Consider the following 12,260-nt stretch of genomic DNA (forward strand, 5'->3'; position numbering starts at 1 on the left):
TCAAAAGTGCTATCTGCTGCTCATGGTGAAAGACTTTCTAATGAGAACTGGCTTGTATTCACTTTATACGTAAAAAAAACTAAAAAAAAAAAAAAAAAAAAAAAAAAACCAACCAACCATGCAGACAACATGTTCAGAAAAAGAACAGAAAATGTACTCTTAGCATTCAGTAACCTTAACCATTCAGCTACTCGTGGGTATAACTATTGTTCTAAGAGATAAGCAACAATTTTTCAGCAATAAGTAATGCACTTTTTTACAGACAGAACTGAACAGTAAAAACTTCTTAAACTGTCGATTCAGATTCTAATTTAGTTTCTTCCTTTTAAAAGCAGGAGCTTCAAAACTTTCCTTATGCTGCTTTTTATTTTGAATAAGCTTCTTGAAAAAAAAAAAAAAAAAAAAAATTCCAGGTGCAGTCAAACATTTTATGATCTTTGTTTTGATATTGTAACAGGAGGGAATATTTACCTCATCTGATTTTGCATATTTATAAATTCTTCCTTCATAGTTATATTTTCACATATTATTTTGTCTTGAAAATTTTGAATTATTTTTTCACATAGAAAGCATAATTTAAAAATTTCAGGAGGACTTTTAAATCCCCCCTAAATTTGCAAAATTAATTAATTAATACTGCTAATTAAAACATATTTCTTGTTCACACATTGAAAATAAAGTAACTATAGTTAGAAATACAACATGAAGGTTTACTATAACATAAAAGCATGATAATAGGATCAAAATGATGCATAGAATATTTAAATTAATACTTCTTCAAAATGCCTAGACAAATACACAATTTATTTATCCTAATATAACGAAAAACCTAAATAATTTATAATTTAGATCATAACTATGTATCCAATTTTTAACAAAGGTGCAAACCAACAGGTTTGGTGACAATACATCAAAATATAGCATGCGACTTTAAATTACCAATCGTAGAGTAAAATTGAAACACGAAAAGTCATATCACATTTCTAACCAAGCACAAAATTTACATGAAATGTAGTGTACAATTTTACAAACGATAATAAAAGAAACATCACAAACAGTATCGGCTATAATTTACTGCACAAATACACACACATTCCGCAGTTTATTTTGTATTTATAAAATCATTTGATCATTAATAAATGATAGTTAAACGAAAATGCACGTTTTAAAGAAATACGAAGAGTAATTTATTCTAACATTCTATGAGAAAATTCGAAGCTGAACTTACCTCAAAAACATGCTTTTGAGACCGGAATCCATTGATTTTGACGATAATTAATTATCCATTTTCTTCATTTTTGGCGAAACGTCCTAAACTTATTTTTTGAATGATTGGAACAATTTGATGCAACACATCCACCCACATTTGTCAAAATTAAGTCGGAATCGACCAACAAATACAAGCGTCTAGCCCCTCAGATGCTAGTTTCCTCCTGATTCCTCCCTGATCGTTTGCGCAGATTCACGCGCAGCGTGTTTACTCCAAGGAGCTCGGCGTGGTCAAAGCCGATTTTTTTAAAACGCCACGCGTTTAAAACGTTACGAATTTGGTCCGCATTACTGAATGTAAATTAATTAATTTGATTAGTTTTTCTGAAATAGTTTTCTTTTTAATTGGTATATATATTTATTTGTTCAGATCTTTTATTATAAATATATACATAAAGGAAGAATTCCTGATTTATTCATTTATTCACCTACAGATCATCGCCCGAAGCTATTAGAGATACAGATATCAAAACTTAAGAGCTTATTACTTTTGTACCGAAGATGTCATTTAAGAAGTGATTTTTTTAAATTCGGCGGGCAAAACATGTTTTTATGTTTTTTCATATAAGGAAGAAACAGATGTACATAAGATTCTTGCTTTAAAATGTATGGAATATGAATACTTAAAAACCAATTTCAAACGTTTTCAAAATTCGGCCCCGAAAGGGGGGGGACGTGTTCTTCACATATTCCTTCATACCTCAGATATCCATAAGACAGACTTATGAATTATTGCTCTAAAATGTAAGGAATACAAATAAATGCTGACATCAACATGTGTGGGGAGGGGGACTGATTGGCATAAAATACAAGTTTACATAATGTACAAGTAAGCCTTATTAAAGGTGCACAGCAGATATGTAAAGCTAGTTAGTATTAAAAAAAGCTTAAGGTTTCTATTATTTAATGTTATTAATAATTAAAACCCCAAAATAAAAATGTGGCAATTCTCAAAACTGTGATGTGTTTGTTACCATGTTCAGTTAGTTTTAAGCAATTCTACACATAATAAAATGGCCAGTGCACAACATGTGAATGTACATGGGATTGAATAAGTAGAAAATAAAAAACTTGACAAATATTTAATAGCAAGTATTGAATAGTACAAAATATTGCTTACTGTTCAAATTTGGGATTGACTCAGTTTCACCAAAATATATTTATCTACTTTAAAATGTTTGGTAATAATCTATTGACTGAACAGTATAAAAGTCAATGAATGATTGATTGTATGGACAATATTTGGTATTGTTGGACATGGGGGGGGGAAGGAAGACGGTAATGCAAAGAGGATGAACAAAAATAGACTTACTCATTAATCACAGAATATATCAGCCTATCACGAGGACCTGAGATAAAGGTTCAAAACCCTGTTCTGACCTTCTACATCTGTTCCTGATCATTTTAAGGATCAGAGTTGGAATTATCTTATTATTAAAGAGAAGTTCTGAAGAATGAGAGAGAGATAGTATTATATAAATAAGAAAAAAATATCATCTGACACATATAAAACACTTGCAGGCAGTTGAAAGATGTTTTAGATGATAAAAATGGACAAAAGGAATTGTGAATAGGTACTAATGACTATTGTTAAAATATATATTTTTCACTAGATATGTTAAGTTTCTTCAGTGGAATTATGTGTAAAATTTTTGTGATCCAAAATAATTTTTAGAATTGTACTATTATTGTCTTCATTCTGTGAAGTTATTGTAGAAATTTTTGTCAGTTTCCTTTTCGTTTTGTATTTGAGAATCTTTTGAGTATTATATTTTTATTAGGTGGAATATCTTTATTAGCAGTTGGGAAATGTATTTCGGGTAGAGTAGACTTTAAGGTACCCCTTGTATTATGGCGAAGTTATTGTTTGATTTATCGCCAAGTTGTTGTTTCATTTATGGTAGTCTGAATACTTGAATGTTATGGAAACCCTATTGTAATGTAATCGGGTGCATGCATGATTCTGGGAAATTTTGAATCATGGGATGTTTTGTAAGCGCTTTTGTGGTGTGTGTTGGTTTGATTCTTTAGATGGTAGAATGGCCAAATGTAGTAAGATTAATTTGAAGTTTCTGTACGATTACTTTACTGGAGCGAAAGGGGAAAAGAGCTTTAATTGACTGGTTTGTAAATGAAGGTTTACTTAGTAGCCATTATAAGTGTCCTGTATGTACAGGGTGATCAGCAAATAAGCCCTAATTTCAAAATTAAATATCTCTACAACAAAAATCGATTATGTGGTAAACTGTACATTTATTAGCAAAACTGTAAAAATGGTGTACAAAAGTTTAGAAAATTTAGTTACGAAAATCGTTAACAGATGGCACTCTGCACTGAAAATTCTTTCTGAAAGGAGTCAAAAAAATAATTAAAAAAATAAAGCAGCCCTTGCAATCAAAATACAATTTTTCAAAATGTTCACCATTCGAAACAATGAGGTGGCGTAAATGAACAATGAAATTTGACATCACGTCTTGCAATGTCTCGATGGAAATAGAATAACATGCAACATCAATGAACGATTCAAGCTCATCTAGAGTAGCAGGATTGTTTCGATAGACAGCGTCTTTCAATGCGCCCCACAGAAAGAAGTCACATGGACTAAGATCGGGAGAATATGGAGGTCAAGCTATTCCTGTGTCAGTAAATTGAAGATAATCTAACGCAATTACTCTATTCTCAAAGTATTCATGAAGAAAGTGAAAAACTTTATTTGTTTGATGTGGTCGAGCCCCATCTTGCAGGAACCAGTCGATACCTGGTCGACCCTTCAAGACTAGTTGAGTGCTGACAAATTGTTCCAAAATTGTAATGTAATGTTCAGTAGTTATCGTTTCTCATACGAAAAAGGGTCTGATAATGCCTCTGGCACATACCGCAGCCCATGCCATAACTTTAGGCGAATGCAGTGCTTTTTCTTCACACAAATGAGGATTTTCAGTACCCCAAAATCTCCAGTTTTGTTTATTAAGGATTCCATTCAAATGAAAATGTGCTTCATCTGTGAACCAGATACAGCTCCCATCAAATCTGTCGTTGTCGATCATTGTTAGAATCTGATTCGCGAAGTCAACCCTTTGTTGCACAGCTTTCATGGGTATTTGACTTTGGATTGACCTGATGACTTTGGATTTTGTATGGAAACAGCCGTAGGCTATTTTTAAATATTTTTTTGTGTGCCCATTCAAACCTGTCTCTGATGCAATCCATCGGATGCTTTTCCTGAACAAATCCAGAAGCTTTGGTTGCATGTTCAGGAGTGACTATAGTTTGCTTAGGCCCAACATTTCCCTTTCGATCATCAGCCCTGCTGCCAGTCCATTCGAATTCCGTGAAGAGCATGAGAATGGTTTTCACATTGGTTCCAACTGGAACATTGAATCGGTTTTGAAAACTGCGACGTATTGCCATAGGACTGTGTTCTAATCAGAGAAATTACAGAACCAAAATACACATTGTTCAATGAAATACATTATTTCACTTTCTACGTTAGCATCTTTTCACTAGCCAAAAGTTGTACTGATTACTTTTGACTTTAAAGGCTATTGTTAGGTCATTGCGATTACAGCGCCATCTGTTAGAGATTTTCATAACTAAATTTTATAAACTTTTGTACAACATTTTTACAGTTTTTCTAATAAACGTACAGCTTACCGCATAATTCTATCGATCTTTGTTGTAGAGATATTTCATTTTGAAATCAGGGCTTATTCGCTGATCACCCAGTAGGAAGGATATGCATCTAGTCGAATGTATACACCGCTTAGATGGATGTGAATGGGTTTGTAGGAAGAAAGGTTCAGATGGTCACTATGTGAAGTGTTCGATCAGAAAGAGTACTTGGTTTGAAAAAAGTCATTTGAGTGTGATTGATATTTTGATTTTTACGTGGCTGTGGGTGTACCAAGTGAATTCAAAAATCATGGTAAGTGAATATTTGCTTTTGGTAGTGCTTAAATGTATAACATGTTTTTCCTTTTTTATGTTATTTTATTGTTTGGTTTAAAATGTATTTTATTGAGATAATGTCGTTTTTGTTTGCCTATATTGTAGAATTTGGTACTCCTTTGACCTTTTAAGTGAAAATATATCGATGTGTACATGGACAAAGTAAAGGGAGTGCGCAATGCAAGTTTGTGCAATTCTGGGATTTTTTATTAAGTGAAAATAGGTCGATGTGTACATGGATAAAGTTAAAAGAGTGCGCGATGCCATTTTTGTGCTATTCGGGGAATTTTTTTTAAGTGAAAATAGGTTGACGTGTACATGGATAAAGTCAAAGGAGTGGAGTGCACAATGCCATTTTTATGCAATTCAGGGATTTTTTTTTTAAGTGAAAATAAGTCGATGTGTACATGGATACCGAGTTTGTGTAATTGTTTGTCTTGTTATTTTCGGCAAAAATCACCGCTTCGCAAGCCAAAATTAACGAGTCAAAGAATTGCACAAAATCGGTATCCATGTACCGGCAAAAATCGCCAAGGGGTACCCTAAAATATACTTTTACCTTTATTTCTTGTGCATTTAACATATCATTTATTATCTAGTTGTAGTGGTGTTGATTTTAGAATCCTGTCTAACACATCCCATTGTTTGTCAGATTTTAATGAATCTACTAATTCTAAACATGTTTGATTTAGTTCATTCTTTGTGTTCCAGTGAGAGGGTCTGTGATTTTTTTTTGGCTACTTAATTCAAAATTAAAATTCATTTTCATCATCTATAATAAGTGGATAATTCATTATGTATTGTAGTTGTAGTATAAGTAACAGTATTTCTAGTGTGCTGATGTCAGTAATGTATTTAACAAGTAGCAGTATTTCTAGTGTGCTTTCACATACTCTACCTAACATATAAGGTATTTCTCCCGCCTTCTTGGTGTGGTGATCTGCATACTGGGCGCATATTCCAGAGGTCCGCAGTTCGATTCCCGGCGAAGGCAATGCTAATTTTTCATTCTCTCTTGCTTCCAATGTAAAATCCTAATGTCTGTACAGTGGCGCCCGAACTAAAAGGGTGTTAGATGATTGTTCTCCACACTCAGGATTTGGCGATTAGGTCCCCTAAAAACCTCAGTCGCCCTTTAAAAGGGGGAGTATATAAAGTATTTCTCCCACCTTCTCGGCATGGCTTCATGGTGTGATGTGTATCCAGAGGTCCGTGGTTTGATTCCCGGCAAAGGCATTGCATATTTTTCATCTTGCCTGCTTCCAAAAAAATACCTAATGTCTCTACAAACTGATGAATTAATATAGCTGCATATATATCAATGAATGCATATCAGTGCACTGTATGTGACATGTACAATTTTGTTACTTTCATGTATAGTGTATATTTCTGTATTATGTGTTGATGAAACAGACCACCCATTCTCAACTACATATAAACATATTGTTTCATTTGTTTTATGTTTGATTCTTAAATTCCAAATCTTACTTGTTAATTTACCTTTATTTGCTATAATTAAGCAATTAATCATTTTATCTCTTACAAATCTCATAATACCATGTATAGTGTTATCCAATCTCTTAACATTTTTTTCCATCAAGGTAAACATATTTTAATGTTCGGTGCATTCGTTTGATGTGCATGTTTGTGAACACCACTGTGAAGGCTATAACAGTATGCTCAGCTAGATTTATTTTGTAAATAATATGTTTCAAAGTAATTTTCAAATTCAATAATGTCCGGATCTCCTTTAAGTAATTTTATTGCTGCTTCTTTCAGTGTATGAATGTCTTGTTCTTCTAAGTGAGACCTACCGTATTTGATGGCATATAAGACGCACTTTTTTTCCTAAATTTGGTCTCAAAAAAGTTACTTGCGTCTTATATGTGAAGGTAATTGCATTCAATAATTGTTTATTTGGCTTTTATGAAACGTGAGAACTAAAAGAAACCACGCTATTGAAACATTTTTTCCTTGTGTGTGGCCGTCTAAATAAGGGTGCGTCTTATAAAGCCATCAAATACGGTAATAATTTTATATGTTTTTGCCTGTTTTTCAACACCACTGTTTTTTTTTTTTTTTAAATTGTTTCTCCAAGTTCTATCAATATGCCATGCACAAAAAAGATGTTTCTGTAGTAAACCCATTTCAGACTTCCAAGCATTAAAAAAAGATTCAGCCATATCAGACATAAATATTTGTGGTTGTATTTGCCCAACTTTTTTTTTAATGCATGAAAAAAAATTGACTGCACAGGTTGGTCACATCGATTAGAAATTAAAAATCCACACAGGAATCCTTGGTGCAAATCATCTATTGTAAGTAACGTTATGAGTTCAAATCTGTATGCATTAACCCCACGTGTACCATCAATACATATACAAGTCAGAACTAAATTTTTTCAGTATCTTTTTTTGTGCTTCTGTCATCATTATCAAAACAAAATCATTTCCTTTTAGAAATTAATATTGTGTGCAATATTCACTCATGCCATGTTGATCCCTGAGTTTTATAAAACGAAATGCATTGATGTTCAGAATTTTGCATTTCAGGTACCCATGTATCTACACAAACCCAATCATTTTCATGTTTAACAGAATTAGAAAAGAAATTGAAAGATTTTTTGATGTTATGTAAATCTTGTTTTGTAAGTAAAGGAAACCTCTCAAGCCCAGCATCTCATAGAGAATTTCTAATTTCATCTAAAATATTATCCAGAGAAATTTTTGCTGCTATCTTAGATGGAATATTTTTTATTTCATCTGTTGTTAAAAATAAGTGACCTAAATCATTCCGATGCCCAGTATGTATTTTCTGATATGACACTACACATTTGCCATCTGTATGTTCTGCTACTTTTAATGCAGCTGCGCAATATGTATTTATTTTATTGCTTACCAAGGATTTTTAAGTGACACAAACCTTTACTTTCTGATATAAAATTTCCTGAACAGTAGCATTACACCATGTATATTAAATATGCTTACTCCATAAGAAATTTTGACTTCGTATTATTTTCAATTTCTGCCTTCCATGCCAAAAAATCATTAATTGAATTATTCTAGTTCAGTATGATTCAAATCAACATCATAAACATTATTGAAATGAAATATTATTTCTCACTTTTCAAAATTAGCATAACATACAGGACACACATAATTACCTGTTAGAAGTATGAATTTTATTTTGATGATATTTCCAATTTTTTAGGTCACTAAATTTCAGATGGCAGTCCTCACATTTGTAGCTGGGTGATCAACCACTTTTTGAAGAATCATTAATGTAGTAGAGTGTAATGTGTTGGTATTGCGTTTCAAACTGCATTTATTTTGGTACGTTTTTAAGCAATCAGAACATACAAAATTATTCTCAGCCACACTAAAATTATTTGCACAATCAACCATACTATTAGAACTTAGTTTTCAGAGACTCAATTAATGTAGTATTATTGTACAGAAATTTATATGCATGGCGTTTCAAATTGTATCTAAAGTTGAAAGTTTTAAACAATCACGGCAAACAAAATCAGTCTCAGCTATACTAAAATCATTTGCACAATGAACCATATCACTCACAACACAATCAGAATTATCACACACGATTACTCCATCTTGATTTTGATTCGATTCAGAATCAAAAATACCTTCTGAGGAAACAGAAGTACTTGGCCCTGAAATGGGCAGTTTTTCTTGATTTTATGCAGAAGATATAATAATTGAAGTAAAATAAAAGAAGAGAACTGTATCATCAATCACTCTTTACCACAGCGGGTGCAAAGAGTAACAGTAAATACGAGGCGCCTTCAGGGAAATGACGACAGGCGCAGTAATCTGCGCAGATGTTCAGGGAGGAACCGGGAGGAAACTAGCGTCTGAGGGGCTAGACGCTTGTACCAACAAATATGTCAACAAAAGGACACTGTAACATAGCGATAGCAACAAGCATGCTTCGTTCGTTACAACCAAGGAGGTTAGAATACATGGAGATGCCCTGCGCGCAGTCCAAGTGAAGCCAAAAAGTGGGGGAAAGCATGCCCTTAGTAGTCGTGGCTTTAGAAAGATTGACGAGCTCTTCAGCCAATGAGGCAGAACCTAGCCACACCCAGTTTCGTAAATTAAAGACCGTGGATTCTTCGCGCGCTTTTTCCTTCACTTTTCCCCCGCCATTTCATTTTATTTCTACATTTTCTATCATCTTGTAGACGGCTGCAATATTGTTCCGAGAAGCAATTTTTATTCCTGCCAAAATGGTAAATTCCTGCGTCGCTTTCGGCTGTACAAATAGAAGAATAGCAGGATCCGGTATTACATTTCACAGGTAAATATTCTTTTAACATATATACTATCATTTATTTAATTATACTTTGCTCAAAGTTAGATAAAAGTTTGCTGTGCATGTTTAAAACATATCCAAGGAAACGGCTGCAAGTGCTGATAATTGTATCAATTCTAATGATTATCAGGATATGCAGAGGGAAAATATATGTACAAAGGGACTGATTCCATTAAAATGAGTTAAATGAGAAATGCATTATGTAATTACATGCTGTCATTAATGAATGCTAGCAATAAAGGTATTGTGAAAATAAATAAATAAATACTCAAACCATTAATTGATTATATTTTAGTTATTCTAAATATATACAGGTATAATTCTCAATTTTCCATGTTAGAAATACTACTTACGTTTTGAAAAATATTAAATTGCATGAACAATGATAAAAAATAATATTTAAATTCTGCATTGTTATTTTTAAAACTCCCACAAATTTCACCCCAAATTAAATCCTGTTATTAAATATTTACTTGAACAGAAAATAAAATTAAATACATAAAATATGACTTGTAATATAATATGATCACACCTTTAAAATAACGCGTTTTCTTTTCCAGGATGAGCTGACCACTCCCCCTTCCCTTGTTTACTTACCGTTTTGCTTTTACAACTCAGTTAATTACGAGTATAATACTCAAACCATTAATTGAAGAAAAATCTGAGAATTATAGATGTTTCTTCGCGCACGTCACACCGAGAAAATACTCAAACTCTTTTCTGACGGCATTTCAAACGCACATTTCAATTATTCTACTTATTTATGCATGTTAAAAAAACATTCTTTTATATGGAAATGAAATCCGAAATGTAGACATTATTTCAATGTAACCATTCAGTACCTTATAACCCTCTCACGTCTTCACATAAGAAATCAGAAAACACACTCAAAACTTCAAACAAGCTGACGTTTAACCTCACTTCATATAGTAAGGGAAGCGTTTTCTTGCCCTCACGAGGCGTGGCTTATTTGCTTCCCCCGGCTTCACTCTCCTCGTATTGCGACAGCAGAGACGCCATCTCCATGTATTCTAACCTCCTTGGTTACAACGGACGACGCATCAAATCCCCGATGACCACAACTTGTGACGTCACAAAACCGCCATCTGGCTTGTAGTAGAGTCGGTGTTGCTTAAGCGGAGCTCCAGCTACATTCCAGAAAGTCATGGATATCGTATTAAGACCCGTCTTAGGCAAAAGTACAGTCATCTGTTTACATGATATAATTGTGAAAAGTGAAACAATAGACGAACATGTCAAACATCTGGAGGAAGTTTTTACATTATTAAATGAAGCCGGTCTCAAGGTGAATCCGAAGGAATGCAAGTTTGCTGCCAAAGACCTGTTATAAAATCTCAAAAAAAAAAAAAAAAAAAAAAAAAAAAATCGAGACCGATAATTATAAAATATTAGCAATTAAGAGTTATCCACCTTTTAATACCGCCAAAAAGTTATCATCCTTTTTGAGCATATGCTCATATTATAGAGTATTCATCAAAGACTTTGCAAAAATATTTGAACCCTTGCTGGTTCTCAAACGAAAAAAAAAAAAAATCTAGATGGACAGTAGAGGCAAACACATCGTTCGAAGAATTAAAGCACACATTAATTGACGCTCTAGTTCTCAAGTTCCTGGAAGGGGCCAAATTTAGAAATTGCAGCAGGCGACTCTGATTTCACAATTGGCACCTCCTCTCCCAAAATGGGCAGCCAATTGCCTTTTTCAGTAAAACCCTGAATCAAATTCAACGAAACTACACCGTGACAGAAAGAGAAACTCTCGCTGTCTTACTAACAGTCCAGAAATTCCAAGTTTACTTTGGGAGCACCCCGGTAACAATTTAATCTGACCATGCAGCAGTTGTTCGCTTGTATTTGGAGGAAAATCTCATCCCTGCTTTACGCTAATGTTAAAACTCCAGGAATTTAACCTAAAACATACACTGGGGAAGGAAAATGTTGTTACGGATGCCTTGTCAAGAATTAAGATCGACGAAGAGGGAAATACAGTCAGATGTATGATGCTGACTTCGAAAATGATTTAGTCTCGGGAAACAATAATTTCAGAACTGAAGACAGACCCTGAATTCAAGGATATTTATGCATATGATAGACCCCGAACATTTCGAGCATGTGGACACAACAGCTATTCGGAACAGGACGGCCCATTATGAAGTCACTGATAAATTGCTATTTTAAACGAAAATAACTAAAAATAATCAAGAATACCGGCCAGTGATACCAGCGAGTCTAGGGTTAAATATTTTAGGGTAGCTGCATGATTCGCCCACTTCAGGTCACTTGGGTATCAGGAAAACATTGCAAAGAGTCAGCAAAGCAGTTTGTTTTTCACTGTTACAGAGGGTGGTAATGGTGTATGTCAGGTCATGTCACATGTGCCAATTATTTAATTGCATTAGTTATAACTTGGCCAGGTACATAAATAAAATAAAAACCACTTTCCCGAATGAATTAGTTGGCAGTGATTTGCTCAGACCTTATCCTAGAACAAGATTAAATAAAAATAGATATCTCTTAACTATCGTTGATCATTTCTCAAAGTAGGTGGAAATAATTTTCCTTAAATGAGCATCAGCAAAAATAGTATCAGATTCGTTTTTAAATATTTTAAAATACGGGGCCCCAATAAAACTAATATCTGATAACGGAAAACACTTTGTTAGTCACTAATTTAAAAAAACCTTTGCACA

The sequence above is a fragment of the Stegodyphus dumicola genome, chromosome 2 (assembly GCF_044657685.1).
Source record: "Stegodyphus dumicola isolate Sdum_Otavi_A_Nest chromosome 2, ASM4465768v1".
Classification (NCBI taxonomy): Eukaryota; Metazoa; Arthropoda; class Arachnida; order Araneae; family Eresidae; genus Stegodyphus; species Stegodyphus dumicola.